An 11,166-nucleotide genomic window follows, 5' to 3' on the forward strand; every position below is an offset into this window, starting at 1 on the left:
CGAGCCCTGTCCGACCCGGCCTTGGACACTTCCAGGGTAGCTCCAGGCAAGCCTCTATTTCCAAATCCCAGCTACTAAGAAGATGAAAAAACATCTTGTTAGAAAGGTCTGGAAGTTGGGGGCAAGCTGTAAACAAATGCACTTAAAATGGGTGGAAAACATGGAATAATCTGTTTGTGAGGCACCATCCCTGCAAGCAGCAGTACCTGGAACTCGAGCTGCACCCCTGGAGATGGCTCTGGGGTGAGCCCTTGGCACGTCCCGATGTGGGAGAAGCAGCTCCACGAAGCAGAGCAGATGTGCCGGGGCTCCATCCTTCAGAAAACGCTCCTCGCTGGCAGCGCGACACAACCGCGCGGGTCAAGGTCAAGTTGTTGGCAGCTGCGTCCCTGCGGAGCCGAGCCAAAGGGGCACAAACCCCCCCTAAACAGCAGAATCCCTTGTCTCCGCAGTCCCGCCGGGCCAGAGGGCGCAGGGCTGTGGCTGGCAGCCCGCGGGGTCCCGGGGGAAGGGGCGGCCGCGGGCGGGCACCGGTGCCGGGCTGCTCGGGCCATCTCCGCCCGCGGGTGCGCAGCCGATTGGCGGGGCTGGAGCAGCGACACATGAAATATGATAATTTTCTGCCGAACAGGAGGAGGAGGAGGAGGGGGGGAGAGAGGGGAGAGAGGGGGGAGAGAGGGCGGGAGAGCCGCTCGCTCCCGATGGTTCGCATACCGGGGGCTGCCGAGAGGAGCGGCCCGAGCGGAGCCGGAGCGCCCCGGGGATGGCCCCTCGCTCCCCGCTCCCCGACCGGGACGATGCCGATGCCACCCAGGTGGGCCGGGCGCCGGTGGCACCAGGGGGACGCTGCCAGGGGGTGCCAGGCCCGGGGCCCCCCAGCTTTGGGGACTCAGTGGCAGCGCGTTGTCCCCCCGGGAGGCTGTGCCGCTCACCGGCGCTTTGCGGTGCCGCTTAGTGGAGGGCTGAGCTTTTTTTTAAGGGGAGGTTTGGTGGGGTTTGCTAAAAACCCGAAATCCCGCTCCTGGAGGAACGCTTTAATGCTGTGCCAGGGCTGCTCGGTTCAAACTTCGCAGCCTGATCCTCTGTTTGATGGGAAGCACTTGACAGAGCTCCGCTCTGCATGTCATTAACCCTCTCACACCCCCGCCTGGCACGGAAACTGTTAATCCCTAAAATTCACTTGCAACAAATTTAACCCTGACAAGGAGCGACCGTAGAACTCCCGGAATGGCATCCACCAGCTGCTCATTTTTATAATGACTTTGCATTTATCCCAGAGCTGGGTGGCAAGTTTTCAGATGATTATTATTATTATTTTCCCAAAGGCGAGGGGGACCTATTAAAAAAAATAATCCTACAATAATCTTCCCGAAGCAAAGCTGCGAGTGCAAACCACCCTCCCCCTGCTCCGGCGGTGCCGTCGCTGCCTCTTTATTAATTTCTCTGCGCCGTGAGTGACAGTCCTCCAGAAGTGATAATTGGTGCACTGTGTCTTTAAAAGGTTAAAACCCTTTTCAAAAAGGCCTAGACTCATAGTGGGAAAAGACAAGAGAGGCTTTGGCTGGCTTTGGATCCAGAAAACAGCTGCTGATTAGAGTCTGCGTCTTCGGGCTGAATTTATTACATATTTTTCAGCAGCAGGGATTCTAGGAGGAAGCTTCCGTTTGGGTTTCTTGCTCGTGGTTTATTTTTATTCAGAGGAATAACAGAGGAAGGATTTGTTCTGGCTGGAGCATGCTCACAACCTGCAAGACCTCCCATTATTAAACTGCCTACTTTGGGCTTTAATATACATGTGGTATTTTTTTTATTATTTTTTATTAGCGTTATTATTATTTTGGCAGCGTGCATCTCTACGTTGTTGTTTTTTTTCTTTTTTTTTGAATAATTTATTTTGAAAGGAAGCTGATCTCGTAATGAGCTTTCTCCTTCCTTACTTGAAACAGGTGCTAATGAAAGAATGCAAATAGCACCGGCTGAGCCGAACATTTCATAAAGAAGGGAACAGCCACCAACCCCAAAGGCTCCGGGATCTGCCCGCCGGCCCCCACCAAAGGTAGGCACGGGGGCTTTTGTCGCTATTTTTGTTGTTCTCTGCGTGCATATTCGCTCCCCCCTCCCTCGCTGCGGCCGGCGAGATTCCATTTTGCCTCCCGAAAGGTGTCAGGTTGCCGCGGGGCGCGCTCGGACGCTCATATCCCGATGGATAGGGCGCCTGGATCGCCGGGTCGCCGCGCCTGGAGCGATGGGCGAGCGCTGGGCAAGCCCGGCGGTGTCACAGCCCAGCCCCGGAGCCGCGTCCCCGCCACGCTCGCAGCTACTTTGCCGCTTAATTAGCGCTGGCTGTCGCATGAATTTATCGTCGCTTGACAGCAACTTCATTTTCTCCCAACGTGCTGGGAGAGAGGATGGTTATTTTAGCGCTGGCGGGTGGGAGGCAGCGCTGGGGGCGGTGGGAGGGAGGGAGGGAGCGAGCGCCGGGTGTGTGACAGCGACGTGCGAGAGGGACCCGGCCGTGCGCAGGGACACGCGGCTCCCGGGGCATCCCAGCCACTGCGGCGCTGGAAAAATGGACATGTTGCTCCACGGGGAGCCTAGTCCTCCTCCTGGAGCCAGTGCCCAGGGCCTGCTCCGCTTCCCATCCTGCGTTCGTGCTCCCTGCGGAGCGCAGCCGGCTGTTACCCGGTGCTACAGCGCGGGGATAGAGATTAAAAAATAATATCCCAACCCTCGTTTTAACAGCTGAATCCCTGCACAAAGCGCTGGGCTTTTCACCCCCTGCCTGATCTTATTTTCCCGAGACAGGGTCTGACATTCAGGCATCATCCTGCCGAGGTCGGTGCTTTGGGCAGCCCGAGGTCGGTGCTTTGGGGAGCCCGAGGTCGGGGCTTTGGGGAGCCCGAGGTCGGGGCTTTGGGCAGCCCGAGGTCGGGGCTTTGGGCAGCCCGAGGTCGGTGCTTTGGGCAGCCCGAGGTCGGTGCTTGGAGAGTCCGAGTTTCCCGGTGGAGGCAGGAGGAGGATCCGCAGCCCTTGCGGTACCTGCCCGCGGCTCCCGCCGGGGCTCCGGCTTTGCTGCCGTGTTCCGACTGCAGTGGCCTCTCCAAGGGCCAAATCCGGCCCTCCTCGGGATCATCCAGCTCCTTCGGCTGGATGAACCTCCGAGGGCGGGAATTAGCCCTTTGTCTGGAAGTTTGCATTTATATTTTGCGGTGTTTACTTGTGCTGGAGCCATATATTTCTTTTCTCTGTGTGCATGCAGGTTATTTATAGGTTTTTCTTCTGACTGTTTAGGGAAGGATCTGCAAAAAAGTTTACCCCAATTAACTGTGGGAGCTGAGGGTGGGCAGCACATGAAATAAAATGCTCATTTTATATAAACAACCCCTTGAGGCTTCCTAGAAAGAGAACTTGTGAAGGTCTAACCTGACAGAGGAAGAGTAACCAAAACTTAATGTGAAGTCTGTGCCCCCCTTCCCAAAATCAGATAATTTTTAATTAAGAGTTTGATATGGAGGCGTGTGCAGGAGAATAGGATTAAAATCTGGAGCCAGTGGGAGGGGAATATCCCTCTGCACCTGGTTTTGGTGGGGCTGGGAGCACCTCGTGTCCCCTGACCTCCTACTGTGCCAAAAAACACAAATCCAAGTGCTGCTGGGTGCTGGCAACCCCCAGCCTCGTGCTTTGGGATGGAAAGAACGCTGATCTTTCCCAAACCTTCCTCTCCCTCGTGCTGAGGCCGCTGGTCCTGTGGGACGGTGCTTTCTCCCTGTTTTCCACGTCGTACTGGGGAAGGAGTGTGTCCAACACTACTTTATTTTTCTTTTCCTTTTGGAGATTGCAATTCTTCCAGCTGCAACAAAATGTGTATGTGTGAGGGGTTGGTCTTTAGTCCTTGCTCCTTTGGATGAGCCTGTGTGCCTGGGTCTCTGCACAGCAGTACCACGTGCTGCTCCTCTCCAGCCCCAAGCTCTCGCTCTGCTGGGAACAGAAAACATTTTGGATGAGAAACCTCCCCAGAAAGCCCAAATGGGTGGTAACTAAGGAGGGAGAGGATGGGAAGGGTTTCTTTTTAACTCTCAAAGTGTCTCCTGTGCAGGGCACGGGCTTCTGCTGTGCCACAAAACCCTCTGAGCATTGCCCAGCCCAAACCCTCCAACCCAGCCCAAACCCTCCTCCAGCAGTCTGAGCAGGACACGGTGGATTTTGGCTCAGGGGGCTTCTGTGCAGAGCTGGGGGCATCTGAGTTGCTCTGTTAGGAGCTCTCCCATCTTAGGACTGCTGGGAGTTGGTGCTTCTCTGACTTTTATCCTTTCATCACCTCCTGAGAAAGGGAAATGAAGCTGTTGTTCTCCCAGGCACCAGAGTTTGGCTCATCTGACAACATCATGCTTGGGAAGGATGCTGGGCATTATTTTCCTTGTAAGGGACACCGTTAATTATTTTGCTTGAAACAGTTGTAAAACTCCTATAAACATGTATAACATGCAAGGCTGTGGCTTCCAAATGGCTCTCCAGCATCCTGGCCCTTTCCTGGTGATGATTGTGGCTGGCCTGTCATGGAAATGGGGATATTTGCTGGGAATTGAGTTAGCTGCTGATGGGCTAAGGAATTTTATGGAGCCCCAGAGGAGCCTTCTGGGTCAGAGTGATTAAAGGCCTCCTCCTCAGGTGCACTTTAATTCTGGATTTCCACCTGGGCCAGCAGTTCCCAGAAATGTATCTCTGTTCACAGTGTGGAGCTGGTGAGGAAGGGATCGGTGCCAGGAGAGCAGGAACACACTATTGACCTAAACTCATAATTTTTAATTGCACTAACTGTGAGTGCATCTTTCTGCCTCGTGCTGGTAGGAGCACAAACAACTCCAGATATTTTGGAGGGCTAAAAAGCTGAATCTCTGTAGTTAATGCAGATGTATAATGTGGGATACAGGGACTAACCAAGGACCAGCAAAGCCCAGCTTGGATTTAGTTGCCTGTTTAAAGGTGTGTGTTGTCATCTGAAAAGGATCTTCAGAAATACTTCAGAGGGCTGGTGGTTGCTCACCCATATTTAACCATGTTTCTGACCTTACTGCAAAGGGGATGTCGAGATTCACCCAAATCTCTTCATTTAGGTCTTTAAAAAGCTCAGAAACTTTATGCCAAGAATGGAAACATCCCAGCTCTGTAAGCTGTGGATTTGCTCCCCTCTGATCTCGGTGGTTCCCTGAGGTGGGGGGGACCAGCATGGCCTTTTTTGTTCCTATTTAACCTTTCTGTGTCTTACTTTTTCTTCTGTCTGGGAAACAGGGAGGAGGGAGGGGGAGCTGCTTGGCCAAGATCTCAGTGTGAGTCCCTGGCAGATTGAAAATACAAGTAATAAGTTTTGACTCTAAGCTCCAACTGCAGACAGCAGCACTCACTGGGGTCGGGTTTTGTTTTTTTTAGTTCATTATTTGCTGGGTGGACTCTGGTGCTGCAGGGAAATGCAGGGGGAAACATATTTTCCTGGGTAGGTAATCCCTGTAGCTCCATGTAAGTTTTTGCACTGAAGAGGAGCCCCAGAGGAGCTCTTGGGGGAGTGGCTGCTCTGGTGGGGGTGAATGTCCCAACTGGCTGCTCGTTCTGGGGCCAGGGATGATTTAGGGAGGCACAGTGCATGTGATGTGGCCAGTTTGGTCTCTCAGGGGGCTGTGTGTGCAAACCCTCGTGTCCAGGGCCATGGGATGCTGCTGGAATCCCCAGGGAACCCAGAAATAGCTGCTGGGATGGTCCCCAGGAGGAGCCCAGCTGCTGGTCCCAGCCTAGGGCTGGATGGGATGTGGTGACCCAGGATGCCCCAATGACCCCGACCCTAATCCTGGTTGACCTGCAGCTGGGAGAGGAGGATCCCACAGCCCTGCTGCTCCAGGCTCATGGGATTCATGGCCTTCAGATGGGTTTTCCAGCCCCGGAACAGCCCAGATTCCCAGTGCAGCACTGAGACATTGTCCCTCTCTTGCTTCCCCTTGAGCCACCTCGTGGCTCCGGTAGCTCTTGCCCTGGATTGTGTGGGAACCTGGGAGAGGAGCTGGGTCAATAAATGCCATGGAGGAGAAAACCAGGGTGTCTGGAGCATCTCCTGCCTTCTGGAGGAAGGACCGAGGGCTCTGCTGACTCACAGCCCCGGGCTGGGGGGCTGCCAGTGAGTAAAGGCTGAGGTAACAAGTGATGCACTGGAAATAAGTCACTCCAGAAGAGATGACTCCCAAAGTGCCAGTGAGAAAGGCGAGTGCTGCTCTTGGTGATGTCAGGGATGATTTCAGAGTCCTTGAAAATGCTTCTGGGATCCAAACAAAACTTCTTACCCGCTTTTTTTTTAGTTGTCTTTAGAGTTGAAGTGTATTTTTTACCTCACGGTGTTTTTTACATCATTGGTGTTACTGCTAAAGGACGGCTTTGAAAACAAAAGGCCTGGCTGTTTGGAACAACCAAAGGAAAAATTGAATTTTACATAGAATTTTAGAAATGCTCAAGTGCAAAAGAGCAGGTTCTGGGACAGGCTCAGCTGCACAATCATTATCCCAGTCCCAGATCCTCTAACTCTCGTCCATCCCATGGTTTCAAAGGCATTTCCAATCCCCACCAGCCAATTCCCCTTTACCTGTGTGTTTTAGTCCATGAAAACAAATTTTTTTCATCCCTTATCCTGATTGTTGTGGCCTTTACCTGGTTCTGTGCTGCTTTCCAGAGTCCCTGCAATCCTGTCCTTTGCAGGCATGTTCATATTCACCCCAGTTTTGGAGCCACTTTTTGGTTGCTTGGACTCATATTTTCAGGTTTTTTTTTCCTTGTAGTTCTGGCATCAGACTGAATTTCATGGGAGAACGAAAATCACTGAGACAAACAGATTGTTTTGTTTTTAATGGCTGTTCAAAAGCAGCTTGGCCAGGTTTCTCCTGCAAACTCCTTGCTGCAGGGAATCTGTGGCGAGGAAGGAATTCTCCAGACAATCCCGGGATGTCCCCGGCAAGCACAACATCAACCTCACTGATAGTTTGATTATAGCTTTGATTAAAACTTTGATTAATTCATTGGACAGTAATTCCATGCAGGGAAAAAAAGCTCTGCTGCCTGGCAAGTGGAGGAGATGTGTGTGCACCCAGGGGAATGTTTGGAGTGGCTTTGTGTCCCCAGAAAAGAGACACAAGGGAATGTCAAGGGAAAGTGGGGAGGGAACAGATCAGGGGGTGAACATGGGCTGGGGAGTTGGCAGAGTACTTAAACAAATAAGAATTTATTAATTAAATAAATAAGAATAAAATAAATTAAATTTAAAAATGATATTTTTAAATTAATGTAATAAAATATTAAATTGAATTAACAAGAATTTAATAAATAGGAATTTATCTATTTAAATAAATAAGCGTTTATTTAAATAGATAAATATATATTTAAATAAATAAGTGTTTATTTAAATAAATAAATGTACACCTTTAAATAAATAAGGTAACTAATAGAAATTATTATAGCCAAATGAGTTGTCTTTTGGAGTGTTGAGCCTGGCTTGGTTTACAGTGAGGGTAAAAGGTGTTTCTCAGCTGGGGCAGAAATCATATCACTTTACTCCTCAATTACATTAGATTAAGCACGAGTGGGATTTAGTTTTCCTTTGGGAAGCCATGGGGACCTGGAAGTGAAAGTCTTGTGGGAGGTTTTGCTCCTAAATTGCACAGAATGGGGGATTATTTGCCTTCCTCCATCCAACACACGCTCAGGTGCCCATGCAGGGAGGGCACAGACACGACCTCCCAGTGCAGGAGGTGGCTGATGGATGGGTTGGTGCTACCTGAGGTCTCCTTGGTGTTTACAGGCAGGTTTAGAGACAAAAGACTTCTTGTTTCTGTTTTTACGGAAATATTCACCTTCTGAGGCAAAAATGTTGTTCCCTGGCTTGAGCTCCTCCCTGGCACCTCAGCAGATGCCAGAGCTGTGGGGGTTTGGTGGCACCAGCCCAGCTGTGCTGCTGGGGCAGGGTCCAGCTCCCAGAACCTGCTCCTGGGGGAGATTTCAGGGTGTTCCACCATTTAGATGGTAAAATATCCTCATTTTATCATCACCCAGCTGACAGCAGCAGAAAGGAGATGCCCTGCAGGGAATGGTAACCCCAGGAAGGAGGTGTCACTGTGCAGGGACAGTGACCCTGGGCAGCCCAGAGTGGGCACTGTGCCAGGCTGAGGGTGGGCTTTGCTCCTGGGGGGCTCTGGGGAGGAGCTCCAGGCACGTTTCACTTCCCACTGTAATTCCACGCTCCAATTCCAACCCCCCTTTGTCAGCTGGCAGGGATGGATAATACAAGTAACCAGGGATTAGCACAATGTAAATAACACCAGCACTCACAAACATCCTGGAAAACTTACATGGGGAATACCAGGAAGGCAACTAAATTCCCAGAATAAATGATTTAGCTGGAATTTGCCCTATCAATGAGCAGAGAAATGCAACAAGTGACGGGAAAGCTGCACAAAAGCTCTGGCAATTGTAGGCCTGCACCTGGCAGGACCCAAATTCCTTCTGCCCTTGGAATTTTGGGGTGCAGTGGGGGCCTGTTCCCTCCCGGGTAAATCATGGCTCTGGCACTGCCTCGCACTTCCCAGAGCTGTCTCCTGGTGTGATGTGATCACTCAGGAATATTTTGCAGATCATATGATAACCCTCAGCTCAGGAGGACTCTGAGGAAGCTGCAATTAGTCCACATCCACAGTTATTCTTAGCCTGTATCCATAGTTATCCTGTGCTTTGTTTTGGGATGCTCTGTACACCTTAAAGCCGTGAACCCACCCCTGAGCAGCCTGTTCCTCACAGAGCTCGGGGAAGGCGAAAATCGAGAGTGTAATTTTCCCATCTAACTGCACAGAACAGGTTTCTGTTGCTCCTGTTGCTATTTCTGTCAGTGTTTATCCATTTTTTTCCTCAGTCACTTGGATTTTGCTCAGCGTTTGCCACTGCAAAAGCTGCTCAGGGACTCGTGCTGTCTGCACAAGCAGGTCAGAAATGCATCTCGGGCAAAAAAATCTTTGATTATGAACAAACTTTTGTGGTTCTCCCCGAGTGAATAACCATCAAAGGAACTTGGTGCTCCAGAGCAAACTGCCAAGGTGGAGGAGGGGGGAGGACTCCTGCATTAATATCCCATCGAGTTGGGAAGTTAAGCAAGGCAAAGATGGAATAAGGAAGCGTGAGGTTGAGTGTGTAATCACAACCCCCCTTTGTCTGCGGGGTGTTTGTGAGAGAAACTGCAATCTTGTGTCATTTACGACTTTCAATAAATAGATATTTAAGATAAGCTCGATCATGTAATTAAGGACTTTTGACACATGGCCAGATGCTCTGTCTTTATGTTTGTGTAAATGAGAGCAGGGGGTGGCTCTGCCCCACTCTGCCTGTGCTCCAATGCCCGAAAACACAGCTCTTTGTCCTGATGGAACTGCATTTGCTGCATCTCATGGGAGGGAGGGATGTTTGGGACCGTCCCCTCCCTGGGGAAACTGGAAATTGTGGTGATCTAATGGGCTAAAGGGAACTAAACGTGTTGTTGCCACTGTTCATAAAGGTGTGCCCTCGAGCAGGAGCGTTGCCCTGCTTTTCCAGTGTTTTGGGAAGGAAATTCAAGCTGCCCAAGGGATGGGGGGTGACTGTCCCTGGGGGTGACTCTGAGCTTTGGGGGTCAGGGCTGAGCTTTGCTCTGGGTGGGACCAAAGCTTTGGGGGCTGAACCCAAGATGGGGAGCAGGTGAGGGGCTCCCAGAGTCACACAATCAATTAGAGGGAAAAGCCCTCCCAGCCCATCGAGTCCCCCCTGTGCCCGATGCCCACCTTGTCCCCCAGCCCAGAGCACTGAGTGCCACAGCCAGGCCTTGCTGGGACACCTCCAGGGGTGGGGACTCCAAACCTCCCTGGGCAGTTCCAATGTTTAACCAACCCTTCCCAGGAAGGAATTTCCCCAATATCCAACCTGACCCTCCCCTGGCACAGCTTGAGGCCGTTCCCTCTCCTCCTGTCCCTTGTTCCCTGGGAGCAGAGCCCGACCCCCCCCCGGCTCCCCCCTCCTGTCAGGGGGTTGCAGAGCCAGAAGGTCCCCCCTGAGCCTCCTTTTCTCCAGGCTGAGCCCCCCCAGCTCCCTCAGCTGCTCCTGCTGCTCCAGACCCTTCCCTGGACACCTCCAGCCTCTCCATGTCCTTCTTGGCATGAAGGGGCCAGAACTGCCCCTTCTCAGGTCTCATCCCCTTCCTGTGCCTTGCCAGGGAAGCATTTGCAGGGTTGGAGCAGGACCCAGAGCACACAGCTCATGGAGAATTCTGCTCTGGGGGGGTTTGGAGCCCAGCTGGACCCGCCAGGGAGGACTGAAAGAGCAGAAGTGCCCCTTGCAGCTCCATGTCTGCAGCTCAGCGGGGTGGGAAGTTCACTTGAAGTGTCGTGGGGCTTGTTCATGGGCCTTGCAAAAAATCTGCTTGAGTGGGGATAATTCTGGGCTGCAAAGAATGATATATATTGATACATATGTGTGTATCTTTATATTACATATAAACATATATTATATATATAATGTATGTAATATACATGATATATAATATATCTTTATATTATATATAAACATATATTATATATAATATATGCAATATACATGATATATAATATATCTTTATATTATCTAAAAACATATAATATATTATATATAATATATCTTTATATTATATATTATATAAAATACATATTATATATAATATATATTATATCTTTATTATATATACTATAATTATAGATATAAAATACCTGTTATATATATAAAATACATCTTTATATATATATATATATATATATATATATATATAAAAAATATAGAATTATACAGATGAGAATGGAACCCATCCTGGCCCCCTGGAAGAGCCCTCCTGGCCCTTGTGTGTTCCAGGACCCCCTGGAATACTGAAGTGTTGCTCAAGTGCCTGTGTGGATAATAGGGTCTTGTATTGAGCTTTTCCAGCACCATGTGGGCACCTTGGATTTGAAATCCTTTTGTGCTGGCAAATGGGTGCAATCCTAAAAAATGCATGAGAGGGGAAACTCCATTTTGGTGCTACAGTGCTGGAAAGGAGGAGAGGAAAGCTGAATTTGTTGGGTTTATATATGTTGTCTACTTTTCTTTAAC

General features: G+C 50.3%; 1 protein-coding gene across 1 annotated transcript in view; it reads left to right on the forward strand.

The window, feature by feature from the left end:
* The first annotated feature begins 1,828 nt into the window (after nucleotides 1–1,828).
* Nucleotides 1,829–11,166, forward strand: part of HIVEP3 (human immunodeficiency virus type I enhancer binding protein 3) — a 289,763-nt gene continuing 280,425 nt past the window's right edge. The window contains exon 1 of the mRNA XM_027694016.1: nucleotides 1,829–2,056. The gene's annotated coding sequence lies outside the window, so the exon portion shown is untranslated. The remainder of the gene's footprint in view (nucleotides 2,057–11,166) is intronic.

This window comes from Neopelma chrysocephalum, unplaced genomic scaffold (genome assembly GCF_003984885.1).
Source record: "Neopelma chrysocephalum unplaced genomic scaffold, ASM398488v2 Primary Assembly neopelma1_95b, whole genome shotgun sequence".
NCBI lineage: Eukaryota > Metazoa > Chordata > Aves > Passeriformes > Pipridae > Neopelma > Neopelma chrysocephalum.